The 15,244-nt window shown below is 40.1% G+C and overlaps 1 protein-coding gene across 4 annotated transcripts in view; it reads right to left on the bottom strand.

The window, feature by feature from the left end:
- The window catches only part of LRRC4C (leucine rich repeat containing 4C), a 610,411-nt gene that overhangs the window by 593,760 nt on the left and 1,407 nt on the right, over nt 1-15,244 (bottom strand). The window lies entirely within an intron of this gene.

The raw sequence follows: 15,244 nt of genomic DNA, 5'->3' as shown, positions 1-15,244 counted from the left end.
ACTTATTTTATTCTTTTCATTATTTTAAAATAACAGATGATATTTTAAAAAAACTCAAACATATTGAAAGGTTAATTTGATGTTGCTCGTTTGATATTATATTGTTAGCAGTTGCTATGTTAATTTATGATCACATAAAAGTTATATGCGCACTGATGTGAATTGATTGTAAAAACGCTTATAGTAAACATTGTTTAAATGCTCCTAAAAAATACTTCATCCTGTATGTCTGTCTATGCTTATGGGATATGCTGTTTATATAGAACGTCTTTCCAACCCTACTCAAATCATAAGAACAATGTTGATTTGACGGGGGGCAACTACGCAAAAGTTGTGTACTCTTTGTAAACACAGAAATTACGCCCAATTTGCCTTCCAACTTGAGTCAAGTCCATTGTGTAGCCAATTAATTCTTTACTCAATGTCTGTGACTGACAGCTCTTTCCAACAGAAAAGCTCTTTTCCTAGAAACAAAGAAATTAGATTTAAAAGGCGTGGTCAAATATGGTAGAGGTGTGGTCAAAAGTACTAGGGTGGGGCTTTTATTATTATAATTATTTAGGTCTTTACAATAGGCAATGTTTTTTTGCACAGGAATTCCAGCTGTTGTTGTTACACCGAGTAGTATAACATTTAGACAGTTTATAAACAGAAAGGTAGCAGGAATGATAACAAGAAAGTGGGATGTGTCATGAGTTAGAGCCTTAATGTTATAATAGATTTACGCTCACATTCTCCGCGCACTTCTCCTGAAACTCTTATTGAAGCATCTTGATCAGATTTGCTAATGAAGGAGGCAAAGTTTGCAGAGAAAAGAGTTTACCTCCCAAGAAGTGTAAAGGATAAGAGATCTTTGTGTAGAGTTTTACCAAATCTTAAACGGACGTTTTACACTAGACAATAGACTCTGCAGCAGTTTACTACTACAGAGGAATCGTAGTGGATATATGTACAGAAGATAAGTGTCTTTTTACACACTAAATGCTACAAGGTGATCACTACTGTTTCAGGCTTTATAGAGTAAAGCGGAGAACCCAGGAGGCCAGAGATGCATTACTGGTCCCCTAAATGGTGCTATGGGGCTCCTATATTGCATTGTTTCTCCCCTGGCCCCGAGCTCCCAGTAATGGTACATGGATAGCATAGAACCCCAAAAAGCTTTGATTACAGATCATCCCTGCCTCCCATCAATGTCCCAAAAAACTGGAGTTGTTTTCCAAGATGTTTTTACAGGATAAGCCCAAGTCCTGATCAAAATATATATATATATATTATTTTTTTTCCCAGGCTTAATATTGTCTTACTGCAGTCGATTCCTATCTTCCCTTAAATAACAAACTTTTGTAACAATATCCGGACTATCATGGAGGCAATATGTCATTTTCTCCATGCATGCGTCAAGCAAAATGCGTTTTTTGCCCATAGAGAGGGCTGTTTCCAGGGGATGCGATAGATGATTTGGCTGCAGCTACTATGTGTGTGAGACTAGTTTTAGGGAGTGTCGATAAAGATTTGTGGGGGATAAGAGAGGGGGAATAACCACAGGTCTTTGGGAATTCAGGCTTCCATCAGGTACCTGAGGATCCTACGGGGCCAATTTAGTTGTTACCGATGTGCTGCAGAAGGCCCCAGAATGGTCACAAAGACACTCTCTGCTGCGATGCATCATCCCAGATATCTCCTCACACCCCTTAGAAGTGCACACTAAAATCCATGATGTAGTACCTGGAATGTGTGCATTAAAATCCATGATGTTTGGTACCTGGAAATCCCTGTGATATCCGGCAGCACAACACAAAGAATTGAATTGGCCCCTATAGATCTTGTCCCAAAATAAGGTTATCTTGGCATAGGTCCACCAAATGTAGAAGAAAGTTCCACGGTGGCTGTAGTTCCTCGAGCAACTCAGGTCAACTGGAGCAACTCAGGTCAGCTGGAGCAACTCAGGTCAACTGGAGCAACTCAGGTCAGCTGCAGCAACTCAGGTCAGCTGGAGCAACTCAGGTCAGCTGGAGCAACTCAGGTCAGCTGGAGCAACTCAGGTCAGCTGGAGCAACTCAGGTCAGCTGGAGGATCTCAGGTCAGCTGGAGGATCTCAGGTCAGCTGGAGGATCTCAGGTCAGCTGGAGGATCTCAGGTCAACTGTTGGGAACAATTTACATAACTTGTAGGGGGCCTTTCCCTTTATTACAAACTTTACAAATATGTTACATTGTTCACAGTTGGAAATTCAACATCCAGCTTAAAACAAAATAAACGACCAAACCCTAAACAAACAAAAAATGTTTTGCAAGCTAGGTGTCAGTGGTTATATGTTTAAATATCCATCATTTTATTTTTGTTCTTTGATTGTATTTGGCTATAGCACCTCTCCTGGTGATGTGTATCTCTCTACTGTAATAAATATGTACCGTAAGAAAGAGACCAATGCATACATCAGTAACAATGTCTAGACAAGTCCAGAGGCAAGGAATTAAACTCCACTTTTTCATAAAGCACTCCTCTCTCTCTCCTCTCCAAATATACTCGAGGGGCGTTATTCTGCAAACAGAGTCCGGTGTTGTTGCACACAAATACTTGATAGTTTATTTGAAATTTAAAGTTGATATTTGTGTGCTTCATGAAAAAACAGTCAGTATTTAACTTATGTGCAAAACAGAATACTAATTTGCACCCCTTGCATTGTAACATGGTTTTGTCCAGGAGATTTAAGAAATTTCTTGCCTAAGTTTCTTAATGAATCAGGCCCACAGTCATTGATGAAAAAACATTAAACATGTTTTTTATTTAATTTTTTTTAAAAATTGTTGCTTTTTTAAAAAAAAATTCCCCCATAAATACATTTATTAGGATGTTATTAATGTCTACTGTACATAAAATATATTTTTACAGTTGCTCCTGATTGCAAACACATGTTCTAGCACGAATACACAGCCGTCATCACTAGTAATCGGCACTTGCACCTGACCTGTAACTGGTGCAAGTGATACGACATAGCCAAGTGAAACACATAGCTTAGAGATGCTCAAAGCATGAATCAGACGCTGCTCCCTGCTCTCGAGCTTGGCCCGCCCTTACTGTACACTTACTACGCGCATACGCCCAGTCCCCTCCACGTTCCACCCCTGAAATCATGGGCTGTAGTAAGGGTCTTTTGCGCTCAAAGATGAATCGGACATTGGTATATGGTCCAGTTCTGGCCATACGCAGAGTAATTGTGTGCAAAATACACAACGCATCACCATTTACGCTCCTTGATTAATCAGACCCAAGGAGTCTATAGACAAGATGAAACGGACACTGTGTGTGGAAGCAATTGCAAGTCTGTTTTGTGCGCCCTTTGATATTCAATGTTGTACTGAATATAAGAAATGAGCCTTTTTCTATAACCTCTCTGACTTGTATGAGTACCAGCAACTAGTGTCACACATTACCAATCAGCTCCTCATGCTACATCTTACTGGTAGTACACAATGACTGCATGCTTTGGGAAGGCACTTGTCCCCCAATGAGTAAGGTGCGGCACTGCAGTTGATATTATGGGGAGAAGGAGAAAGTTTTAGAATCCTGTGATACTTCACCAATATGCTTAAAGCACCTGTCATTGTCATGTTATATAACTAATTATACATTAAATGACCTGGCACATTTACAGTCAGATGTTCAGCCCTGACGGAGAGATATCTCTCAGATTAACGTAACATATGATATTGTGGTCTACAACACAGTAAAACAAGTTATGAGCGGAACGCTAATTAAAAATACATGGTCTGGATCACCTTAGAGACACGGACACCGTACCTGTGGTAGTTTAGCCTTCGATTATTCTACACTAATGACATAATCAGCAAATCATTTGCTAATGATTAAACGTACATTGACTGAGGGCTCCAGGAACTTGATGATGTCTAATGATCACCGAATGACCTCTACAGTAGTTCAGTGATCATTACATTACTACAGAAAGATCTCTATAGTAATGGTATTTGACATTAGACAGCCGAAGCAACCCAGGGCTCTAGATATGCAAGGGTAGACACACACACAGATTGCACAGTGGTTAGGGCACAAAAAATAGCAAAAAAGGAGAATATTAGGCATTGCAATGTATACAAAATTTGTTTAGGTTTACTTCTATGTTTGGCTTTCTTGATCCATCATAGTCTCTATCAGCCCCCCCAAAACCACCCCCACCAAAAAAACAATACAAATCCCCACTAAAAACAATCCATGCAAACTACAAACAACTGAAGTAAAAAGGACAAAGCCGAAGTGGAAGAATTGTCCTTTACGGCCGTCCAATGACAAGCATCCATTGTGGAAGAACACACTCATTGGCTAATGTTGAGGTGGAGTCCCGTGAACTCTAGGCTTTGAATTTGGACAATGTCTGTGCGGCAGGGTGAGAAACTGCCACATCTGAGGAAAGGGTTAACCTCCTGGGAGTCAAGAGGAAGCCCCACCCATTCTTCACAGGGGAGGAGTTTAGGCTATTAACCCAGTACATTTGGATGAAGAAAGAAGAAAAGAAGATTTAATTGTACACCTAGTAGTGTGGTGACCGAATTTCTGATGAATTGTGTGTTTATTTTTTTTGTGCATGATTGGCATTTTAGGAGCCCACAATGCTGGCATTAGTGTGGTCCCAATTTCAGCAAGGGAATGATAGCCTTAGGCAGGGTGCATGCTGTTTTCCCTCAAGAAAACCAACTCATTAACATATATTAAAAGAACATGTGAATAAATCATTAAATATGTTAATACATTTACAAAATCAAAATCCAATATATACAAAATATAGCCTGTATAAGCGATAAGAGGTATAAATATATAATTTCTCCCATGCAGATAAGCTGTTATGTGATAGAAGTCTATATACCATAAAGAACATACTTAGAACAGGTCAATAATCATTTTATTGCTTAAGTTTGGAATCATTTAAAATGGAACATGTGTAGAATGTGGGAATACAATAGAGGGTGATATGTTAAACTCTGCTGCCAGGTAATCTGTAGAGTCCACTGTCCTTCACATTCAAGGCAATGAGAGGTCTATGCTTAACATAGCTTGTTACACGCTGTCTGCAGAAAATAAGTCATAGCCGGTGGCTACTTCCCAATCACACAAGACTGGAGAGCAGCGGTCCTCCTCTATTAGACTGAGCCTCACCTAGAAGTATTAACTGGATTTCACAGAACTCATTTTTATAATAAAAAAAGAAAAAAAAAAGAAGAAAATGTTGTGTATGGCTGAGTTATGGTTCGTCATTTCATTAACCAGATTGCTGAGCAGCAACAGAGACTTGAAAACAGGTAGATTGCAGCACTTGGACTTAACTACAAACAATGTGCTCTCCGTAGAAAATGTTATTGTGTGAAAATTCACTTATTTAACCATCGCACACACACAGGTGCATGGCCTCATTCTGGTGTTTGGAAATCCCCTTTCATCATCATCAGTTTATATAGTGCCACTAATTAAAGCCATTCGGTATTTATCATAGAGGGATGCAGGTCCAGCTGGGAATACACATGGTAGAAAGAGTGACAATGTCCTGACTACTTAAACTTCAGGGACATCATAACTTTTTCTTTCATTGACCTGAAATACTGATTGTTCCAACTCCATTCAAATTGTGAGTAAAAAAACCCAAAATATTTTAATAATTAGAATCACTATACAGTGTTTGACAAGCCTAATTTTCAACACCATAAGACTGGAGAGGAGCAATGTATTGTTGCTCCAAAGAGATCTTTTGAGAGCAGAACAGGGGTCCTTAGGGGGTACAGATACCTGGACGGGGGCAACCTGGCATTGCAGGGTCACCCTCACCTCCAGTTTGAAATAAAAAAACTGGGACACTCAATACAGCAGATCAGGGGGGCTCTTCTGAGTATGATGGTCCAGGGCATGTGTCTACAAATCAGAATGTTTTCATTTTCTCCCAGGGAATACAGACAGTATCACCCACAAAGAAAGACGTATAACGAGAATAATGAGTACTCTACTGAAATATTTAAGTATTGTGACAAAGAGGGTTATTTGTCACACCTCTCCTTATAGGGACAGGTGAGCTCCCGAGGAGTCTGCAGGTACAGACTGCACACAAGGTTAAATATTATAGAGGTGTGACATCAATACCTTCCAAATATAACATCAATACCCTCCAAATATATGTTATATTGTTACGGTGTGACATCAATATTCTCCAAATATGACAGCACTACTCTCCAAATATATATATAAAAAAACAAAACAAACAAATATAAGCTATATTATACCAGTGTGACCTCAATACTCTCCAAATATGAGGAGAGTTGTCATATAACTTTTACAATTTAATTCAAATCTGGTGTAAGAATGGAGGCATCAATTTAAAACATACTTGCCTATCTTTGGACCTCCCCTCCAAGAGGAGTGTGATTATTATAATAATTAATTATTACTATTATTAATAACCTTTATTTATAGGATGCCACATGAGGTCTGCAGCGTGGTACAGAGGGCAAACAACAATTCATGGTATAACAGTATACTACAATAAACAAATAGCACTACAACTCCTAATACAGCTACTGGGGTGCAAGGGGTATATTCAGCACGGGATAATACCCGTGCCGGTTAGTGTGGGAGCAACTAACAAGGTTAGCGTCACTGAAAGAGGTGTAAAGACAATGGAGGGGCGGAATCAAAGGGTAGAGAGCACCAGGAGGAGGTGCGCAGTGTAGCTGGTGAGCAAAAGCTATAGGTAATGAGAACAGGAGGGAAGAGGTTCCTGCTTACTAGAGCTTACAATCTAAAGGGAAAGGGACAGACAAAAACGGTTGACACATGGGGCGAGCCAATATAAAGGGATCTGAGGGTGAGGACATGATTCGCTCCTCCCACTGTGCAATGAAGCGATTTGCATAATCTCACACCATGGGATTAGACCATAGAGACACGATTTGCATCATCGAGCCCCGCCCACTTCTGCAAGATGATGCAAATCCTTATGAGGTCTGATGACCTGAATCGCCTCATCCAGGCCCCGCCGTGACCACATTCAAGAAAGTGAAGCGAGTGGGCGACTAGAAAAGTATGAATTAAAGTAGAAAAACTTGCTTTATGTGACATTAAATCCACAACAGTCCTAAAAACTAATAAAGAAGCGTCTACTCATATATATGAAAATAAAACATGGGTATTTACACCAACTCACCCCAGTTCTACAATTTCCTTTTGCCGACTGGGTGCTGCCGTGATAAAATCTCTTAACATGGATGTACTGTGTGTACGAACAGCAAAGAAATTGTATAATAATGAAAATGTTCTACTCCACTTGTCTACTTTTTAAAATGTATAATATATAATAAAAGTTCAAAGAAAGTTAAACAAATTCTTTGATTTTATATTTCAGCCAAAAGAGCAATTAATTACGTTGGTGGAAATAACACAAAGACAACCAATTCTCACTCATGATAATGGCAAAACTAAAAAGCAAATTTCCATAATTTACCCTATGCATAAAGGCATACATCACGCTTTATACTATATAAATTTAAAAGGCTTTTAAAACAGCAATTAAAAGAGAACTCCAAACAAGTATAATATTTTACAGCCTGCTAGACATTTTTTTGTGGCTTATAAACGCGTTGGGCCTGATTCACCAAGTCGTGAATGCTGAGCACAACGTGCGTTTGTTTTAAAAGGCACGGAATTTAAACATACGCACGCCCAAATTCAACAAGGTTCGGATCTGAAGATACGTGCGTTGAGGAATTCGAGTGTAGGTCTGCTCTGCTCAGCTACACAGGACACTGCAGGATACGTCTAACACCTATGTGGAATGTAATTTCGCGAAAGAATAAAAAAAAATTCAACTAATGTCACCTGTTAATAATATAGGTATTAATGATAAAACAGGGTTTTTGTTTTTTCCATGAAATACATTTATTAGGATGTTCGTAATGTCTACTGAACATAAAATATTTTTTTTTACAGTTGCTCATGATAGCAAACACATGTTATAGCATGCTTACGAGACTGTCATCACTAGCAATCAGGTCTTAGACTAACCCTGTAGCTGGAGCAAGAGATATGGCAGAAAAACAAGTAACTTTGAGAAGTCCAGAGCTTGAATCGGGCTTGGCTAAGTCTGTTTAAGTTTGGCACTGTACATTGACTATGGGCAAATGCCCGTCCCTAGCCTCATTCAATCCCAGAAATAATAAGCTGTCGTAATTGTCTTTTGTGTACGAAGATGAATTGAACGTTGCTGTGATCTGTGGAGTATGGTCTGGCTCTGGTTCATGCGCAGAATAAAATTACGGATTATACGCAAAAAAAGCGCCATTTAAGTTGCCTTCAAGCCCCATTAAGAAAAAAGTCCCCCTCCTTTTCTTGCTTGACTGATACCTGTGTGAATTCACCAGATGAGCACAGAAATTCCAGACCCTGGAGAAAGGCATGATGGGACAGATAGCTCTTTAACTGAGCTTGCAAAGCCTAGTAAAGAAAGCAGCTTAGAATACTATACACACCTCCTATCTTCAAATATAAATAAAAAAAAATTCCTAGACCTGACCTATAAAGAATACCCATCCCTGGAAAAGCTATTTAGCAAGGGCCAAAATAAGAAAGGAAAAAAAATAAATCTCTTCCCAAATTGTTGTTTTTGCATATTACACATCTAATAATACATATTTTATTCAACCTTACAAAGGCAGTATTGTAATATATTTTCCATGCTCAGTTGTCTACTTGATGTAAGGAGCAATACCCCTGTAATCATTACTGAAGACCTCCAATCAATGAGCAGGAATAACACAGTAGCCGGTGATACATTGTATCACTGACCTGTTTGTTGAATCCCACTGTAAGTCAGCACCAGGCCCAGAGTCTCTAATGTCCTATACACTATGTTTAAAATTCCTGATTACCATTCACAGAATGTGGCATTAATCAGAGCCGGTTGCTGCCTTTCTGACCCGGAGCCGATTCCTGTCCACGTAGCTCCATCATCAATAACGCAATGTACTTTGCCACTGACTTCTAAATCATTATCAAGAATAAAGAGTCTTCTCTTCAGCCCTTTGCCTATTGTGCCTTGTTCAGCACTAAAGTGTTAGACGGGACTGCGGAGCGGAAAAATCTTATTTGGCGCTTTTATATTACTGCGGCATTGCACAACGAGTGAGAATAACCGCCCCACAAGGGTTTCTTGATCAGCAAAGAAAGTGCACTGCTAGGGGCAAAATCAGATCGGCACTAGGTGTCTCTGGAACAAAGACTCAAAACCGTGGTGTTCTGGCTGAAAGCTCTGCTCATTCTCCCTCGTGTCCCATAGAGGCGCGTAGAAGAATGAGTGGCGATTCCTTACCGTAAGAGGCACCTTGTGATGAACTGAACCTGCCCCCTACACTGAGCTATGGAAAATAAAATGAATTCACTAAATAAGTTGAACGATTGCAATTTTTTTGCACAACTCCCCCTCTTTAAGCACTGCCCCGTAACACTGGGGTTCCCAACCCCCCTGCCGTTACCTGGATCCGTTAGCCCAATGTTGGCTAACCTGTGACACTCCAGGTGTTGTGAAAGTCCCAGCATGCTTTGCCAATATATAGCAGCTTATTGCTGGAAGGGTATGCTTGGACTTGTAGTTTCACAACACCTGGAGTGTCACAGGTTAGCCAACACTGAGTTAGCCATATCCCACCGTTTATACGATGGCCACTTCAATCCATAGAGGGTGCCATATATACAGTGCTATTCAGTGGAACATGACTATTGGATAGGACTGAATGGATTACGTCCTCCTGTGTTGTAAGCGGCAGTCACTGCCGCCACCTAAACAGCATCGCCTGGCTCCTGGGTACTGATAATGAAGTCACTATATGTAGCCCGTTGAACTTACAGAACAAAGATATTTTTTTATAGCAGAATTCCATGTAGTCAAGAAGTGATTGAGGATAACTGCAGGGGATCAGCTATGGTGGATGGTGTCAGACAATAGCTTGGAATCAGTCAGCAGACCATATTACACGTAGTACATTTACGTCAAGATATGGAAACTTTTACATATCTATAATTGCAATATGATATTTTCTGTGTTGGATATATTGTTTCTCAATTGTATTCACTGTTTATCATTGTTTTATATTGTCAAACCAGTAGTAGACAGCCCCCAGCCCACCTCGGGCCTCTACCTGAAGCCCACACCCAGCCGATCCCAATATGACTTCTGTTATAAAGCAGAGAATAAGGCTGAACGGGAGCAGTCGGCTACCGCATCATGTGACCTGGTTGTCACAGTGCAGGAAGGTCACACATCATCCTAGAGAAGGGGGGGGGAGGGGTGTTGTATGCTCTGCCGCCTGTGTTCTCCCTCCTTCCACTGGGGGCAGTAGAGAGCAGTAGTTAGTAGAACTAGCTGTAAAGTCAATGTTGGGGAAATGTGAGAGGCATGTGAGAGAGGACTAATGGGCATGTGGGGGACATGTGGCAGGGTTTGGGGGGCATGTGGGGTGATATGTAGGAGACAAGCGGGGAGAATCGAGGGCATGTGGGGAGGTCGGAGTGGCCTGTCGGGGCATTATGTAGCAAGTGGTGGTCTGAGTGGTTTGTGGTGGAATATTGGATTAAGTGAGGGGCAGCTGGGGGCATTTTGAGAACTTTGATGTAGGCATAACAAGGTCATTTGGGCAGATTTTTCATTCTTGAAATTAAGTGTAATGCGTGGCCCTTTATAAAGTCGGAGGGTTACACATGTGGCCCTTGATGTATATCAGGTTGTCCATCACTGTAATAAACCAAATATATTTATATTACCCATGTAAGCGCTCTATTGAGCTACGAAATTACGTGTTCCTAATCCTGGAAGTCTACCGCTTCCACGTGGCTACATTGCTGCCCACATGGCTACAACCCCCATTTTATCTTCAATTAATCTTTCACAACATTAGTTCTCTGCTGGGAAGTTGGTTCCTATGTCTACTACTCCCTTGTTACACATATTATTATTTACTTTTAATTAATTACATTCAACCAACTACAGACTGATTTCTTTCCCAGCTTACGCTCTACAACCTGATGTATTTCTAAGTATCCTTCCAGTAAGAAGCACATTGGAGCTTATTCAATACAATAGGACAAACAGAATTCATGTGCTGTAACCGATAGCAACCATTCATCATCCATGAGCCTGACTACTGCCTGATTGGTTGCTTTGAGTTACAGCACATGATTACTCTCTATAATAAATGAGCCACATTATAGATCAAGCATTAAACACAGGGGTTTATTAATTAACAAGTACAAAGAAAAATTATTATTACTGCAGATATTGGGGACCACTCAGAAACCACAAAAATATGACACTGATTATCCCTTTTTTTTCTTCTCTACCTTTTGCATTTTAAGGCTCACATCCACCTCCCGGTCTTCGGGAACATCCTGGAAAAATCAATGTGACCTCAGTTGGCAGAATTACAAATTCTCCATAAAATGTGAACAGTAGAAACAGCACTAGATCCACTACAAGTCCAACCTACTTCTACTTTAGAGCCACCACCTTCAATGAATTCAACTTTTTCGATAATTCTCCTAAAATACAGCTTGGTTTAGCCTCAGTCTTAAATGCGTCATGAGAGTGAAGGGATTTCGGGACGGTGTTTATAACACCTGTCACTGTTGTCTGTTTAAAGCTTTACGTTACATTGGCTAAAGCCTAGGAATGCTCTTGCCTGCAAATGTGTAACTGGAAGATGCAAAATAACTAAAGATATAGTGATAAGGTTGGGTTTCACGCACACGTGATGAGCCGGAGATGTAATTTTGCTGAGAAGGAAAGAATGTACGCCTTCTCTCCGCCAGTCAACTCCAAATAATACCATGATGCAAATTTAAATATCATCGGGCCACTTCAATGCAAAACTAGGTGCACTCGTACTTTGTAAAGAGTTCCCCCAGTCCGTCCAATTCCTTCCATCAAACAATACCTCCTTTCGCACTCCCTGAGACACCACTAAGCTATTGTAAAATTGTGACGGACCCTTATTATGGGTCGATAATGTATGGTGCTTCATATGAGATCATTACGTTGACGATAAGCAGAAACAAATTATGTGCAAAATTAAAAATGACCAATTATATGACCCGTGATCACAATAATCAATAATAAAATTTCCTATATTAGCTCTGTTGTGTGACCTGTAAGCCTCTCATTTCATAGCACAAAGATCCTTTGACAATTACCATACTATATAAAATATTTTAGAATTTGTTTTCCTACAATCATAAACAACACAAAAAAACAGTGAAGTATAGAATATTGCTAAGCCTGGTACCTAAGAAACATGATTGCTACATAAAATGACATGTTCTATATACTAGTAATTTTCCTAGTTACAGACCCTAGTTGCATTTTGTTGGTACAAAAGGACTTGAGGGTTTCCAAAAATGTTCTCATAGTAATCATCTAGTAAAGACTCTTCATTCTACAATCACAATCTGTACAAAGTCTCTGAGCTTGGTCTGAAATGTTTTCTGGGGTTTTGTGATGTGCTTTGAAAAAATTGATGGCCCTAATTACAAATATGGAAGGTCAGCTGTCCATCAGAGGCACAAAGTGGACAAGGATGTGGATGTAGTGCTCTTTTAGGATCCTTGAACCCCCTTTTCTGCACAGAGCGGACCTGGGTTATTGGTTGCAATGTGGATATATTTCATTATTTGCTCCAATCCTTATGAACCAAACTATAGTTACTGTAGAGTACACCGCTGCCTAGTTCCCAGTTTGAGTACACTGAGCTGTTCCCCCTCAGTTTACGTTGTGTACTTAGGATGTGCAAATAGCATCCTGGCAAAAGTAATGGCTAATACCCCCAAAATCTGGTGTTAAAATCAAATCCTCGCACCGTCATGACAATTAGGGAATTCTTTCACGTTTGCCAAATCACCATTCTTGGTAGCTTACTTCTATCTTGTGAGTATTTATTTTGATTCTGGTACACAAGAAATGAAGTGTGAAATATTCTATGCATTCAAAATGCCTAATACCTTCCATTATCCAGAATAAATAATTGTTTTTTTGCAAAAAAAAGTCAACACGGTACAATGCAAAGTCATGCTCAGCAGAGTCAAACTACGTCATCTGATCATAACTGACCCCCCGAAGAGTTTTGCTGCTAAGATTTCAACTGCTGCAGAACCTCTTGAGATCATTTATTAAATCATGTTTCATAATACGACTATTTCAGACATCAGAGCAGAGATGAATGGCATTCTCATACTGGTTTCCCCAGAGGTATTTCCACCAGCTAACTTATTTTAACCTCAACACTCACCTCCGGTTATTTAATTCCATTGTGTGAGAGAGGCCTGAGGACATATAAGAGCGTTGAATGGCCTGATATATGTGTCGATAAGTCCCACTACTCTCAAAGAGCAGGTCAGCTGACCAACTCATGAATCCATTGCAGTATGAATGTGTGTGTTTAAGAATGGGGGGTGAATGGGGATAATGGATACAAAGGAAGAAAAAAAAGAATAATTAAGGAGAATATTTAATAATTACTAATTACTAGCATCCTGAAATTATCACATTTTTCACACTCCAGCAATTACCTCTGCAGTGTGTGCAATTATGCTCACACTTCTGGAACACTAATGCCATTCTGCTGATACTGTATGCTGTGTAGCAGGAGACCATGTCTGCAGTCATACAGTGACAGAGAGAGAGACATAGCCAATGTGGCTGCATTGGTGTGTGCCAGTGAATCAATCTGCCTAATGCATTTTAATTTTTAAGCAGTCACTGTGCATCACTGGCTGTGCTTGTGTGCATTGAATCCATATACTCATTTTTGAGGTATTTAATCTTGAACAAAAAAAAACCAAGATAATCAAATATTATATACAGCAAGACAGTTTTCTCTCCATATCCCTTATACCCATGCTCAACACAGTCTGGTATTTAACATAATGTATACACGACCTCTGTTTTACTAAGCAGAACCTAAGTAGTTAAAATAAAAAAAAAACTCTTCTCTCACTTGCAAACTTGATAGATTTTTGATCCATGCCAGGTGTACCCCCTTGTGCCAGGATATTAACCATGTGGAGTGGGATGGCTATAGGATATCCAGTGTACTGAATAAGTGAAGCAGTTATTGACAGTTCAGTGATATTTTTAACCTCTTTAAATAATCCAATCTGATGGCTGGAGGTACAGAACCATGGTCCCCCCACCGCATGCTCACTGACACCCTCTGAACCAATATCCTCTCACAGATACCATCCATGCAGTGGGGACACGACCAAAAGCCAAGACTGCAATGGAGCAAACCATTATTTACTGAATATCTATCAGCTTCTTAAATGAAATATGTGTTCATGTGAACGCAGCAGCTGCAGTTTCCTAGGTGAATAATCAGCAGGCTTGCAATGCACAAAGCCGGCTGGTGATAGGACAGAGTGTGTGGTCGGTTGTGTAGCGTGTATATTATCTTGTTACACACTCCATGCTCACACGTTAAACGTGTGAGCATTGCAGCCTAGAGAGGACCCTGAAGAGCTGATCTGGCAGGGACACAATGAAATGCTCTTTTATTAAATGAAATAACCTAGGTATTTGGATGGACACCAGTGTCATGTCCTTTTCCTTAAAAGACCTAGCTAGTTTGGGCGAGGTTGCAATCCTCTACCACACCAGACCATGGCTTGTAGAACAGTATAAGGCAAGTGAATGGAGAGGTTTAGAGACGGTACATTAATGTGTGTGTTTTTTTTTTTTTTAATGCTGCTCTGCCTCCCAGCCAAAAGGACATACAAGACGAGATGGGGGAGCTGTAAGAGTGGAATATAATATTGTCCTTCATCTTATTACACAAAGTACTGAGCAGGAAGGGTCTAGAGCACAGACACAAAGCAGGGGGATAAGAGGCTGCTGCAGGCTTCTCATTTAAAAAACACAGCATTAATTAATTCCAAGTCTTCTAATTAACTCCTTCCATGCCCAACCTGGAGCGTTCTACAGAGCTCATACATCCCATCCTCTGAAATGGGTTAATGAAGATTTGAGTAAGAGACATTGCACACTTAGCTAGAATACTTCAAAGACCAGGCTCAGTCAGGGGAACCTTGATTGGAGATTTGGGCAAGTTTTACGAGCTAGGTACTGCGAGGACATCACCTTTATCAGCATAAGCACCTCTATAGGGGTAACTAGAGAATAAATTGGCAAGGGCCTTTTATAAATGTTGTA

This window comes from Mixophyes fleayi, chromosome 10, assembly GCF_038048845.1.
Source record: "Mixophyes fleayi isolate aMixFle1 chromosome 10, aMixFle1.hap1, whole genome shotgun sequence".
In the NCBI taxonomy this organism is placed as follows: Eukaryota; Metazoa; Chordata; class Amphibia; order Anura; family Limnodynastidae; genus Mixophyes; species Mixophyes fleayi.
The sequence above is the reverse complement of the archived record's forward strand: the minus strand, read 5'-3'. Positions and strand labels throughout refer to the sequence as shown.